The sequence below is a fragment of the Schistocerca cancellata genome, chromosome 4 (assembly GCF_023864275.1).
Source record: "Schistocerca cancellata isolate TAMUIC-IGC-003103 chromosome 4, iqSchCanc2.1, whole genome shotgun sequence".
Classification (NCBI taxonomy): Eukaryota; Metazoa; Arthropoda; class Insecta; order Orthoptera; family Acrididae; genus Schistocerca; species Schistocerca cancellata.
This window is the reverse complement of record NC_064629.1, coordinates 672,423,889-672,440,002: the sequence shown is the minus strand read 5'-3', so window position 1 is coordinate 672,440,002 and position 16,114 is coordinate 672,423,889. Positions and strand designations below refer to the sequence as shown.

The following is a 16,114-nucleotide window of genomic DNA, read 5'->3' as shown; positions in this document are numbered from 1 at the left end:
CTGTCAACACTGTGTATTTTAATTTATTTTTATTTTCTCTGCATCTTTTTATTAGAGCCTATTTTAGGTTTTATATAGCCTAAATGAACTACTGAAGGAGCCTATTTTAGGTGCCTAAAACACACTTTTTTACGACCTAAAAATCCATGGACTTATTACCCACTGTGTTATGTCTATTATTTTACAGGTATTGTGCGATTTTTCTCTCAGGAAATATACGAGTACATAGCATACAAATCGCCAGTGACACAATTTTCTTCTTCTTATCACCCTTGCTTTCTAACACAAACTATTTTAATTTGCAAAATGGACAACAAATAAAATGTCTATAAAATGCCACACTGTACAATGTACTTGCAGTGAGACAGTCACAATTCCTGAAATCGATCATCCATGGTGTCTGGCCTGCTGAGGAGCACAGCAGTCCTGGGTCCAGGGAGAAACCATGAAAATCCGCTGCAGTACACCACACGCAAACAGACCCATCCTGCGAGCAGATCGTTGACACAAGATCCAGCAGGCAGGGCCTGCACATTAGTGGCAACCGAATGGCTTCAGATTGTCAGGCCTAATCCATTACAGATACCAGCGGAAGCAGCCTGCAGTTTTGGCCCATCGCAGAAATCCTCTAGTGTGGCCAGCTATTCACGAGCCACAGACAGCATGTTGATGAAATGAGACAACGTTGATCAATCTGTGCAACAGATAACTTGTTCAAACACTCTGAGAATCAGTAATAATGAAGATAGGTAGCAACTCACCATAAACACGATTGTCAAGCCGCAGACATGCATGTAGAAAAGACAATCACAGTCTCACAGCTATATTTTCAGCCATAGCTTTTGTCAGAAAATTAGAGCGCGAACACATTCACACAATCACTCAAACACAACTCATGCCCACATGAGTGTCATCTCCAGCTGCTGCAACCACAGTCTCTCAGAATCAGATCCAAACAAACCACTCCTCACGCCTCCCTGCCTTTCGTCAGCAGCTGCTATGCTAATGGAAAGAAGTGGTGGCAGCACTAACTGCAAGCTGAGGGGACTGGTAGGAAGGGGACACGCAGCAGGAACCAAGAGTAGGGAAGCAGCGCACTTACTTAGCTGCACCCAGCCAGTGACGATGCACGACACGTCAGTAAACAAACAATTTCATCTACCGAGACAAGAACGAGGTATTTCTAGTTCTGCCCCCCTCCCCTCTCAAATTTCCCTGATATTTCCCTGGTGTGTCTGAAATTCCTTGATTTCCAGAGCCTGTGGCAACCCTGATTTTCTAGCAGGAAATAAAATTCTTAAATATCTTCAACATTTCGTGGCCCTGTCAGCAACTGTATGAATATTAATCTTAATTTTAATTATCAACAGATTCAGTTGCACCGTTTACCTAGAATTTGCCTAGGTTTCAGTCGGGATAACCCAACCTTCTTCAGAATAATAGTAACTACCGTTTGTCCATAGTGAACATTGTCAAGCTAAAACTACAAATCCATAAATTATCGTCAGACTATAAAACTTATCTGAAACTGCCTCGGCCCCACTTCGCGACCCTGATGTGGCAGCCATGAGTGCTCCAGCACAGCTCAGCATCACTTATGCAAAATTCAACTCGCCCTTTTCTCATGCGATATCCTATGTACTATAGATGAAGGGTGACAGGAACATTCCATATTTCCAGATTTCTGGAAAGTGTTTGACACTGTGCCACATTCAAGACAGTTAATGAAGTTATAAGCACACAGAACAGCTTTCCAGATGTGTGAATGGTTCAAAGAAGTTTTAAGTAACAGGTCTGCAGTACTGTCAGTTTTTATGTTTTCTGTCATTTGGTGGTTGCTTCTATATTCTTGGAGATAAGAATCCTCTAATGTTACTAATGAAAAGCTGTTTATTTGTTGCCATACACATTTCACTCCTTTTTATTTGGGAAGCATCTTCAGTGGCCTGTTAGGTGGAAGTTCTCACTTAACAAAGAAATACCCAAAACCGTAATGTTTTAATGAATGCCATTATTATGTAACACTATCATCATCATCATCATCATCATCATCATCATCATCATCATAATATATAAAACAAACATGTATTACAAGCCACTGAGAATACATCAAAAATAAAAAGAAGCGAAACATGTACAATACAATACAAACAGTCTTTCATCTAGTTACATTAAACAAACCCCATCTCCAAGAATAAAGAATCCAACAAGTTTTCCTAAGTGGTGAGTGTTCTTCAGAGATATAGGTATCATCAAGAATGGCCCAGGAAAGTCTGATAGGACACTTGTTCTCCTTATACAGAAATGATCCGACAGTAAGGATGAGTAAAAATCAGTGACTGTAGCTGATGACACTGCAGGGTACAGGAAAGTGTCATTTGTGTGCTGTTGGAGGACACAACAAGACCTGGATGTACCTGCTATTTGTTGTGAATTAGTCACATAGATCCTATGAACTATTCCTTTATAGAAATGGTGTGCAACAAGTCAGTTTACAGGATACATATACGTGAGTAGTTTTGATATTCATGAGCACATTTGAAAACCAACTTCTTTTTTCTGGTTGCCAGTTTTTCAATAAAAAATTGTCCATGAAATAGGAGTTTTCCAGAAGAAATGAATTTTTGTTGATGCACACTGAACTCCTTCCTGATTCACTGACAGTCAGGGTCATTTTTTCCTCTATTGTTGTAGGTGTGTTAGTGACTAATATTCTTCAGATACTTTAATGGATTAATTATAATGAATTTCATTAGTGAATATATATATATATATATATATATATATATATATATATATATATATATATATAGTAATGGAGCAGTTAAAATGCCTAGCTCCTCAAAGCAGCACCTATGAAATGACCACAGGTGAACACCACATATTCTTATTGTAGCCCTCTCTTGTACAGTCTATACTGTAAGTGATGAGTTACCCCAGAAAACAATTAAATGAGACACAGTTTGATTGAAATATGCAAAATATGTTAAGAAGTTGATTGTTTCCCAGACTAGCAATTATATGAGGAGCAAAAGTAGCTCAATTGTCTGAGCAGCTTAGTAACATGCTTCTAGTCTAAAATTTCATAATTAAGTATAACCAAAAATTTGGAGCATTTTATCCTGTTTACTGACTCCTGCTCATGTGCTACACCAATTCTTGGTCTGAGTACTTGTTGCACAAAACAGAATTCAGTGCATTTTCTCGAAATTTAAGAGAGTCCATTTTCAGAGAACCACTAAATAATTCATAAATAAAACATCATTAACAATCTCTTCTGCCACTTTCTCTCTAATGGAACTTTTTATAACACTGGCATCAACTGCAAGAAGTATCAATTCTGCTTGATGAACGTTAAGCAGAAAGGAATTTACTCGTAAAGAGTGAAGCTGAGCTCCGACAAACTTTCGGAAGTTGTTCATTGACACCTTCGCAGTATTTTGGTATAAGGCACCCATGGGCTCTCATTGCTCATTACAGAGTAATAACACAAGAATGACTTGTTCTGTTTGTTACCTCAGTTGAATTTGTTTCTGTGAAAATACCTTCACCAAAGTGAAAAAGCTTATGACATGCAATTACCAAAATGTACAACACAAAACGAATAATGCAACAACTATCAGACACAAATGTGCTGTGATGTGGTTGCTATTACTGCAGGAACAGCTCAGCACAGCTTCATCATGATTCTCCACTGCATTCAGTGAAACCATACATGAGGCACTTGTCTATCAGCCCTGCATCAGTAACCTATCCAGAATGTTGTTTATCGCTGTTAATGTACAACCAACATCAGAGAAACCACCCTGAGGCAGAACCGAGGATAGAAACCTGAGAACAATAATTAAATGGGCATTACTGTTGTCAGTAAACAGTACTATGAGTGAATGGAATAAGTTTGCTTCCAAACAAAACACACAATGCACACCGTTGACATTTGCACTGTTGTGTACTATTTTCCAGTGCAATAAAGATACAAACCTAAGTGAGGCAAGAGACAAAACCAACTCTTTAACAAGCCACCAGAGGCAGTTTGTCCCTTATACCAAAATTCTCAAGCTCCAAAAATTGTTTTAATTATTTAGAACAACTTTTCGCATTGGGTTTGGTGAGACATGAGAAACTAGCCACATGAAAAGCCATCATGTCCACAATACTTAAGTTCTGTTAAGAGAGTAACATGACCCACACCTGGACTTAACAACTCGCTGGTGAGTGAGTGTGAGCATTTGGCTCCGTAGCATTACATCCGAAGCCCACGAGGATAATACAATGAAAGGTGCTGAATATGACCTGCTTCCTACAAAATATATAGTAACTGAACCTGTTGCACATAAAAATGTCATTAAAATGGTAAAAAGCTTTCCTGCTGTTTAGAGGAAAGTATCATCACCCGATGATCATAAGGAAATGCAAAATGACTTCGGCAGTATTTCCATTTAACAGTCTGCAGTGTTGCACTGTGTCTCTCTCTTTCTGGAACTCTTAAGTATAGTGATTCTACCCATTGCCCTTCATCCATGGTTTGCAGGATATTGCGTAAGAAATGACAAACAGTTTTTTTACGAGCTACACTTTCTAAATCCATGCTGATTTGTGGACAGAAGCTTTTTTTCTGTCTCAGAGGAATTTATTATATTCAAATCTTGAGTATGCTCAAAAATTCTGCAGCAAATTAACATTAAATATACTTGTCTGTCATTATGTGTGTCAATTCTTTTGCCCTTCTTATGTATGGGAGTCATCTGGGCTATTTTCCAGTCACTTTCCACTGGGCAAGAGCTTCACAACAAAAGCAAGCTAAGTATGGGGCCAAAGCACTCTTTCAGCTGCTTTTAATTGCCAAGGATGCCTATTTTTTCGCCTTCTATATGGGAGTTTGTGTGGCAGTCAAACAATGGTATGTCTGTACAGTTCTTCTGTGTGAATGGTCTTTTTTATGTAAAATTTAAAACTTCAACTTTCTTTTACTATCTTATGTTTGCCGCACCACAATGGTGGACGACTGACTGAAAAGAAGGCTTTGAACTGTTTAACTATTTTATGGAGGGCCATAATTTTCTTGGGTTCTTGGCAAGATCTTTCACTAATGCATGACGGTGGAAGTTGAATGTTTTGGCAATAAATCTTTTTAGACACAAGAACTGCTTCTAACTTTTGCCTGTAAACATTTCTGAGTTACTTTTTGAACCACGAGTGGAACAATCTCTGTTTTCTCAGTGTTTCGGAATTGATGTTATCAAACTACAGAGGTCTTTTCTATCCTTAACCCTTTCACTGCTGGGGACGTGTACACACATCCTGCACTATCATTCCCCTGGTGCTGTGGACATGTACACATGCACCGCTTTGGTTTTCCTACAGAGTTACTGACATCTATATGTGCCCCAAGCCGCCGCCGAGTTACAGCCCTATCTCTGAACAAAAGAGTATCAAGTATTTATCACACAAAATATGTCTCTCTTTTCCTGCTATCATTAACAAAAAACCTTGTTTTGATATCTCAAACCATTTGTGAAATATGACATTTGTTATGACCACATAAGTCTTGATTTGTAAGGAAGCAAATGGGCGTGTCACACACGACTGTCTGTCGAATATAAATTTTAAAAACTTGAGAACAATGTGAGATAGCATTCTGTCCCCAATTTTAAGTAAAATTTTGATGGTTTAGTTACATTTCATATACTGCAACGTATGAGCTAAAATCAACCATATGGGGAGTTTATGCAAACACACTAAAATTTCTTACAATGTTTTAATCCGTCCAATGCAGTGCAGTAAATATGATGAATAACAAAAAGAAATTCAGTCGTTTATCGAGTGAACATACACTATGTGATCAAAAGTATCCAGACACCTGCCTGAAAATGACTTACAAGTGTGTGACGCCCTCCATCGGTAATGCTGGAATTCAATAAGGTGTTTGCCCACTCTTAGCCTTACTGACACCTTCCACTATATGTTTAATCAGGTGCTGGAAGGTTTCTTGGGGCATAGCAGCCCATTCTTCACGGAGTGCTGCACTGACGAGACATATTGATGTCAGTTGGTGAGGCCTGACAAAAAGTTGGCGTTCCAAAACATCCCAAAGGTGTTCTATAGGATTCAGGTCAGAACTCCGTGCAGGCCAGTCCATTACAGTGATGTCATTGTTGGGTAACCACTCCGCCACAGGCCGTGCATTATGAACAAGTGCTCGGAAGCAAGAAGATGCTTAAAACATCAATGTAGGCCTGTGCTGTGATAGTGCCATGCGAAACTACAAGGGGTGCAAGCCCCGTCCATGAAAAACACGACCACACCATAACACCACCTCCTCTGAATTTACTGTTGGCACCACACACACACACACACACACACACACACACACAAAATGGTAGACGACGTTCACCGGGCATCTGCCATACTCACACCATGACATCGGATCACCACATTGTGTACTGTGATTCGTCACTCCAAACAATGTTTTTCCACTGTTCAATCGTCCTATGTTTATGCTCCTTACACCAAGTGAGGTGTCATTTGGCATTTACCGGCATGATGTGTGGTGTATGAGCAACCGCTTGACCATCAAATCTCACCTCCCGCCTGACTGTCCTAGTACTGGCAGTGGATCCTGATGCAGTTTGGAATTCCCGTGTCATGGTCTGGATAGATGTCTGCCTATTACACATTACGACCCTCTTCAACTGTCAGTGCTCTCTATCAGTCAACAGGCGAGGTCGGCCTGTACGCTTTATACATCTACATATATACTCCACTAGCCACCAAGCAGAGTGTAGTGGAGGGCACAATTGGTGCCAAACTCTTATTTCCCCCCTCTGTTCCATTTGTGGATCGCACAAGGGAAAAACGACTGTCTCAACGCCTCAGTACAAGTTCTAATTTCCCTTATCTTTGAATGGTGTTCAGTGCACAATTAGAAAGTTGGTGGTAATAATATATGCTCTACATACTTGGCGAAGATCGGATTTTTGAATTTAATGAGCAGCCCCTTCTGTTTAGTGCGTCGTCTATCTGAATTCAAACTTTCTATGAGATTTGTAACGCTCTCGCAACGGCTAAATGTACCAGTCACAAATCATGCCGCTCTTCTTTGGACCTTTTCAATCTCTTGAATGAGGCCCAAATGGTAAGGGCCCCATATAGACGAACAATACTCTAAGGCTGGACAAACTAACGTATTGTAAACAATTTCCTTTGTTGAAGGACTGCATCGCTTCAGGATCCTACCATTAAACCACAATCTAGAGTTCGCCTTGCCCATTACTTGTGTAATCTGATCATTGCATTTGAGATCATTTTGAATAGTCACACCCAGTTACTTGACAGATATTACCGCTTCCAAAGACTGGGCTTTTATTATGTACTCGCACATTAATAGGGATTTTCACCTTGTTATACACAATAGGTTACACTTACTAATATTGAGAGAGAACTTCTAGTCATTACACCACGCATTTATTTTCTGCAAATCCTCATTGAGTTGTTCACAACTTTTGTGTGATACTACTTTCCTGTACACTACAGCATCATCAGCAAACGGTCTAATGCCACTGTCAATACCATCAACCAGATTGTTTATGTAAATCTTAAAAATCAGCAGACCTATTACGCTGCCCTGGGGACACCTGAAGTTACACTTGTTTCTGTTGAAGTCACCCCATTCAGGACGACATACTGCTCTCTGTCTGTTAGGAAACTTTCTATCCAACCGCATATGTCATCGGACAGACCATAAGCGCGCACTTTTTGGACCAAGCGACAGTGTGGAACTAAGTCTAACACCTTTCAAAAGTCGAGGAATATGGCATCAACCTGGGAGCCGGTATCTAGAGCCTGTTGTATATCATGCACAAAGAGGGCCAGCTGTGTCTCGCATGACTGCCGTTTCCTAAAACCATGCTGGTTTCTGCAGATGAGCTTCTCAGAGTCTAGAAAGGTCATTATGTCTGAACACAAAACATATTCCATGATTCTACAACAAATCAATGTCAGTGAAATTGGCCAGTAATTATGAGCATCCGATTTTCTACCCTTTTTATAGATATATATATAATAATTCAATAATTTAATGACCTGGGCCTTTTTCCAGTCCCATGGAACTTTCCACTGTTCCAATGATGTCTGATAGGTGATTGATAAGAATGGTGCTATATTTGTAGCATAGTCAACATATAATCTTACTGGGATACCGTCTGGGCCAGATGACTTCCTAGCGTTTAAGGATTTTAACTGTTTTACAATCCCAGATACACTAAGCACTATGGCAGCCATCCTTGAGTTTGTTCCATAATTGAAAGAGGGAATGGTGGTGCAGTCCTCTAACAAAAATGAGTTTTTGAAAGCTAGGTTTGGAATTTCAGCCTTCTGTTTCTCACCATCTGTTACCTTACCCGTACAGTCAGCAAGATAATGTATTGAATGATTTGTAGGGTTCATATATTTTACATACAACCAAAATTTTTTGGGGTATTTTTAGAATCTGCAGATAAAATATTGCTTTAAAATTCGTTAAAAGAATGTCTCATTGACATTTTGACAGCTGCTTTCATTTTGCATAATTTCTGTGAGCGGGGCAGTGACTACGTTTGAAACGACTGTGCAAAATTCTCTGCTTTCTCAGCAACTTCCTAATATGTTTGTTGCACCAAGGTGGATCCTTTCCCTCCCCTATATTTTTGCTAGGCACATACTTCTCTAGCACGTGGTGGACAATACGTTTAAATTCCAACAAAAGATGCTCAATATCTTTGTGTCCCACAATGAATGCTTGGAGCTGACTACAAAGATATTCATTAATGACACTTATTTGCTTTACCAAACAAGAAAAAAAGCAGCATAGATTTTTTTTTTTCTTCAACTACCACTGACATAGAAGCCACAACGACATTACGGTCGCTAAGACCTCCTCCTAGATTAACTTCCTCAAAAAGATCACGTCTGTTTGTCAACAAGATATCTAATATGTTCCCATCTCAAGTTGGTTTTCTAACCAATTGCTCAAGGTTGTATGTTGAGAGCGCTTCTGGAATAACTTTCCCCGAGACTTTGCTTCTGCCCCCTCTGAGAAACGTGTAATTTTCCCAGTCAATGGATGCCATATTAAAGTCTCCACCTAACACTAATGGATAATTTGGATATTTAATTACTATGTACGCAAGACTTTCCCTGAAATGTTCTGCGACGTTTGTTGCGGATGCTGGTGCTCTATAAAAACATCCTAATACAGTGGTCAATCCTTGTCTGATTGACAGCTTTATCCAGACTATTCCACAGTCCGACCCAGTATCAATCTCAACTGCATTTAAACAGCTTTTAACTGCAATGAACACACTACCTCCCATAGCATCAGTCCTATCCTTCCTAAACATTGTCCAAGCCGAGTTAAATTTCGCTGCTATTTATGTCTGGTTTCAACACTGCTGTTTATTTCAGACAGTAACTTGGGGATCTTGCTACAGACACTTCGATAATTTACTAACATGAGATTAAGCATATTTAAATCCTTTGGCATGACCTGTTTAGGCAAACTAACAATTTTTAAAGTTGGCACACCCACATCAGTGTCACAAACTTGTACTTTTTCAGGCCAACGGTTTGTTTCCCAAGGGGAGGAACCTAATCTAAAAAACCACCATGTGCACGCCACAAGTACTGTGCTACCTGTGTAGTTGCTTCCTGGGTGTAGAGCACCCCTGATCTATCAAGGGGCGTCTTACAACCTTCCACCCCATAGCATAGGTTGAGGAATCAACAATCATTTTCGTCACAGAGTTGACGTAGCCTCTGGTTTAAATTCTCCACTCGACTCCAAACCAGAAGACCTTGGTCCACCCTGGGCACGATGCTGCAGATCGTCAGCTTGGCTTCCACTCCTCGAGAGATGGAGGCCACCTCCTCCAATTTAGCCAGCTGTTGAAAGGACCCAAGGATTTCCTCGGAACCCTGACGACAGGCATCATTGGTGACGACATGTGCAACAATCTGCAGCTGGCTGCACCCCGCACACTTGATAGCCGCTGGAGGAGCCTCTTTCACATTCCGGACAAGGCCTCCGGCAAGCACACTGAGGGAACGTTTGACTCCTTCCCCACCCTAGCCAATGTTCCTGAGGAGAACCATGACCCACCTAACATTGGAGCTACCAACAACTAAAAAACCCCTACCCCCATGGGCCTGTCTGGACCTTGCTGAAGGAGATGCCACTATCCTAGCAGAAGGTGCATTCTGATCCAGCTCAGCCTCCTCCTCCTCCCCTCCCCTACCCTACCCTACCCTACCCTACCCTACCCTACCCTACCCTGCCCTGCCCTCCCCTCCCCCCCACTCCCCGCCCTCCAGCATCAGATAGCACACTGAATCTATTAGCAAAGTGCATGGGATTTGGCAGGAGCCTACGTCCCTCATGCAGCCTTCGCCCTGAGGCTCAAGACCTCGACACAGCCCGCCACCCACACTTAGGTGAGAGTTGGCCGGCCGCCTCAGTCGCACCTGAGGTCAGCTCAGTGACACAGAGCTGTGACCCCCCCCCCCCCCCCCTGCACATCTAGTACATCAGAGGCTGCCCCAGGCACCCCATCCTCACAGCACCTCAAGGTGGCACTCTGGAGCTTATTGACTGTGGCCAGCAAAGCTTCCAGCTGCATTTGGACTCTGTCCAACTACTCCTGCATCCGTACACAACAGACACAGTCTCTATCCATCTAGCTAATAACTGATTTACTATAGGAAACTTGAGGAAACCTACTGCCACACTAGTTGGCAGAAAGGACACTCAACAATGAAAAACAATAAAAAGTATGGTAGAAGCTAGATCTGGTGCTTATTTTCCTGCTAGGGGCTGTATAGTGAATACTAAAGAATAAGACCGTGACCTACAGGAGACTGCTAGGGGCTATCTAATGAATATTACTAACAAATTAAACAGTAACCTACGGTAAGCTACACCTACTGATTATCCATCATATTTATAATGTAAACAAGCATTTACGTACAAGCAAAAATGACCTGATAAAACTATAAAAACTGCTACCTTAAACGTATAAAGTCTAAATGACATTAATAAACCTAAATACTGAGTATAGTACACTAACAGATGCAGGTACAAAAAAAAAAAAAAACCTTTAACTAACAATAAGAGTTCAGAATGTAAAGCACAAATACAAACTCTACTTTATAGGAACCAATGGGCTTACAGTACACAATCCCTAAAGCCCACAACAAGCTTTCTGCTAACTAAACCGTATGTAACTAGGTCTCAGAAGTTCTATTGTAACACTGATTTACTCAGACATTGTAATCTAATACTAATTTACCACATATTTTACGTTTGCTTAACTGTAAACTGTCACAGGTTGTGCTAGTCAAACATATACAAGTAAGGTTAGAATTCACTGTCAGTATCACTTTTCCTAATAAAACGTATAAGAACTGCTACCTTCAATGTATCGAGTCTAAATGACACTAATAAATGTAAGTACTGAGTATTGTGCACCGACTTAATAGATAATCCCACATATTTAATGTCAGTCAAGAATGTAAACAAACGTTTGCGTACACGCAAAATTGTCCTAAACAGAACCTTTGTTTATCTTATTCAGACGCAAATAAGAACTGATACCTTCAATTTATCACATCTATCTGACACTAATGCACATGAATACTATAGAATATACAGCAAAAAAAATTAATTGCTAGCTAAATCTTTTAACCCAGCAAGCGAAAAGCACTCGTATTTGGCGTCAGGGCTGCCGACTTTTGTGCTGTATGTGTCCCTTAACATTTCCATTCACTATCACTTTGGAAACAGTGAACCTAGGGATGTTCAGGAGTGTGGAAATCTCACAGACAGACATATGACACAAGTGAAACCCAATCACCTGACCACGTTCAAAGTCCGTGAGTTCCGCGGAGCGCCCCATTCTGCTCTCTCGCAATGTCTAATGACTACCAAGGTCACTGATATAGAGTACCTGGCAGTAAGTGGCAGCACAATCCACCTAATATCCTGTACGATTTGCAAAAATCAAAATTTTTAAGTGATTAGCTTTCTCAAAATCAGATGATAAGTATTTCATAGTGGCCAAATCGCCATTTCTCAGCACTGCTATAAACAACTGGTAAGCAGTACAGTCACAACACAGGCGCACTCACCAGTGACTGCAAAGACCATGTCTGAAGCAATGAAAGGGTTTAATCCACTCACTTAGCACAAACTACTCCTGAGCGCAATTTACATCCACTTTAATCTTTGTCCATAATTGCTCTATGTTAACCAAACTGGGACAAAATGACATCCATTCATTGTCCGAGCAGAGTGCTAACAACTTCTCGCCTGGCCCTTCCAGTATAGAACTCCCATAGCCTTCTTGGTAGATTTTTGACTTCAGTAACCATTGTGCCTGTGATGCCTGTACGGTGACATCGACAGGGTCGGGCCCATTTACAGCCATGAGCTGTAATTTATTTCCACTGTGTGTGGGTTGTCTCACTAGTTGCACAATACAGTTTACAGAGCAAGCATTCAGCACTTCTTCTCAAGGCTGTCTGTCTGTACCACCTGTGAAGACTCCATAGAAGTCCCAGTCTATACCTGGTATGTTAAAATACAGGGGACAGGCAAAATAATATGAGCACGTGTACTTACTTGGGAATGGTTTATTAATAAGAGGTTGGACCCCATTTACCAATAATACAGCTGTGATTCTTCTTGGAATACTGGCATATAATAATTGTATAGTCTCCAGTGGAATGTTATGCCACTCTTCGATCAGAACCTCTTCTAACTCCTATAGTGACGAGAAAGGCGGAAATCTGTTCCAGAGTGTGCACTCCAATACTGCCCGAAAGGGTCCGATAATGTTGAAGTCCGGGGACTGTGCTGGCCAGGGAAAGACGCTGCAATTTAGTTGCATGCTCCTCATACCACAATTGTACTGTCCTGGCTGTATGAATGGGTGAATTATCATCCTGAAATATGGTGTCATTGTTGGGGAATGACATCTGAATCATGGGGCGCACTTGATCACCTGAAACATTCATTCACATAATCATTGGCTGTAACACGGCCCTTGAGAGTAATGATGGGACCAGCAGAATATCATGATATGGCTGCCCACACAATCATACTTCCACCTCCATGCTTAACTGTTGGAATCAAGCAATCAGGATTATAGGCTTCTTTTGGCATTCTCCAGATGCAAACCTACCCTGATGTTGGTAATAATAAAAACATTAACTTGTCGGATCATATGATGTGTTTCCACTTATCAGCCGCCCAAGATTTATGCTTCTAACACTATGTTTTACACTTCTTTGCACTGGTTGTCATCACTAATGGTTTTGGTATAGCATCTCGTCCATGAATATTTGCTTTATGGAGTTCACGGTGGACAGTGTCGATACATACATGGTCTAAAAAGATGGCTATTGATCTCTGCAGTCACTTTAGCCACCGTAGTTTTGTGCTGTTTTTACATAATTTGTGTTAGCGTATGAATATTTGTCATTTAGTTTTGATTTGCGCCCACTATTACGTTTACACGATGATGTCTTTCCATGTTTTGTGTAGGCTTTCACGACTGTTGAAACAGTTGCTCTTGAAACATTCAATAGGTTCCTGATGCTCCAGCTAATCGGGCCTCCACAATCTGCCCTCTTTGGAACTCTTAACTCTTCCATTGCACATCAACCTCAGCCTCTGAATGCAAATACAAAGTGTGCACTACTTGTACACAACCTGCACTGATACCTAGTCCATACTGAACATGCACATTCCAGCACGATACGTACCTTACCTGCTTTGTTTTCCATTAAGCACAACCATCCCATTACTACCACTGTTCACATTATTTTGCCTATCCCCTGTATCTTTGAACTACTATATATAGTCAGTCTGTAAACTCAACAGCAAGCAGCACTTTTGGTGGAGGAAGTGGCCTTTCCCGGAAGAACGCTGCCAACGGCCTACAGGGGCACCCAAAATCTGTTGCCCGTTACCTGTCTAGAGGTGTAGATCGGCGTGCAGTGATATACGTCGTTTCTGTTCGTATGATCTTAGTTACCAGTGTCTTTTAACTTTGTATACTTACTGATATAATTCGATTTCTGGAAGTGATGGATAACCGTCTAGCATTGCAAGAAAATTTGCAGAATATGAGGAAGAGGAGGTATTTGCGGAGTAACGAGCGTTCGATCGACTCTAACGTTGTTGCATCGTGTATTAAAGAGGCGACACAAAAAGAACTGTTGGCTAATATTACCAGTCACACTCAAAGGGCTCCAATTTATGGAAACGTCAGCCTCGTCCAATAGGACGCATAAGGAAGGAACGCGAAAATAAGTTGCGTGGTTTAGTGGAATCGCAACGAAGGAAAACTAATAATCCTGGGAGGAAACCGATCGTTATAGACAGTTCCAAAATCACATAAAACCTTTGATGCTTATGGAACACTAAATCTCTAGCTCTGTCACTATTCACCTGAATCTGAGACATAATGCCTAACATTTGTGCGCAATAGCTATTCTAAACACTGTTGAAATTTTTTTCAAAACATGTACATCGATTCTGGACTTTTAAGCAAAAAGCTTGACATACGAGATGCGTTCACATATTAATTTTGATTTTTTTGTAAGAAATTTATTTGTTAATCTACAGCAATTCTATCCTCTTCAAAATATTCCCCATTACATACTATATACTTGTGCCAGTGCTCTTTCCAATTCCCAAAATTCTTTAGGAACTGTTCCTTCAGGGTAGTTTATAGGTCTCTTAACAGTGCATTTTTAATCTCATCCATGCTTGTAAAACCGCTGTCCTTTAAGGCCTGCTTTGAAATGTTGACACCACTTGTATTCATTTGGTTCACTTATAACAGGCTCACCAAAAGTAATATTTAACATCCGTAAAAATTTCACACACTTAATTCAATTACTATAACAAAATTTAACACAGATTCTCTAATCTATTTTTATACAAAACAAATAATCGTTGATGCTACCAAAACACATGTAACCTTTTTGACAGCTAACAACGGAGTAAATACCCAATATGCATAACATTGTACACATAGTTTTGAGACATGTTTACAAAGACAGTGACAAAAAGTAATGCAAATCGGACTAATACAACACGCAAAATTATAAATTTCTGCTTACTTTTGAAACACTCTTCGTGTTGCAAAAATTGTTAAGTTTCAGTGCAGTCCTTCAAAGAAAACTTCTACCTTTTAGTAGAAACACAAAGTAAGAACAAGGCTCAAATTCTACAGATTGATTGCATTATATGGGGTTCATTTAACGAATAGCAATAGAGGAACATACAATACATTCACATGAACAGGCATTCGGTTCTATGTCTGTAGTACAATCCTGACTTGCATTCTTATATTAATATTATCTACTCTATAATGTTGTGTTTCGGAAGAAGGTATCATTTTTTGTATTCCTTATGGTCTTAATACATTGTCTAAAAATGAACGCAGCCGAGACGTATGTGTTCACGGCATCACCACAGATTTAAAGCGCGCATCGCGGCAGGGCCGGTACTACGTTGTGAAACAGCCTGTAGAAGCGCCTTGTGACGTAGCTGGGTTGGCAGAGTGGGGACTCGCTCGCTCGCTCTTCAGTTTACCGACAGACTATACCTGGTAGTTTAAAATCTCTTTAAACTACTATTCATTGATCAACGTACTTCCGTGCTACTGAGCAAAGACTTTCTTTGAATGATTCCACAACTGTTACAGTGGAATCGAATAGTTAGTATAGACATTCGATGATTAATTTGAGTTCGTCTATGCCTTTTCCTCACGCCCAGAAAGCTTCACAGTCAGACAAAATTTCAGCTTTTATAAGGTATCATATTTTTGTTGGTAGAAATGAACACTATCCCTTCTAAAACATCTACTCTATATTTTCGATACAAGTTCCACGCTTACATAGTATTTTGGAACTTTCTACTTCAGTTTAATCCAGCTCTCAGCATCAGGGTAGAATTTGAATGCAACATCTTTATTCAAGGGCTGTAAATTCAGTGGCTTTGTTACAAATGCTTCGGCAGTTTAGTGTCAAAATCTAGAAAGTAAATCTGCTTTTGTTCTCTGGGTGCTGA

General features: G+C 40.4%; 1 protein-coding gene across 1 annotated transcript in view; it reads right to left on the bottom strand.

Moving 5' to 3' along the window:
- LOC126183759 (phospholipase A-2-activating protein) overlaps positions 1–16,114 on the bottom strand; it is a 118,451-nt gene that overhangs the window by 64,072 nt on the left and 38,265 nt on the right. The gene's annotated exons all lie outside the window — the stretch shown is intronic.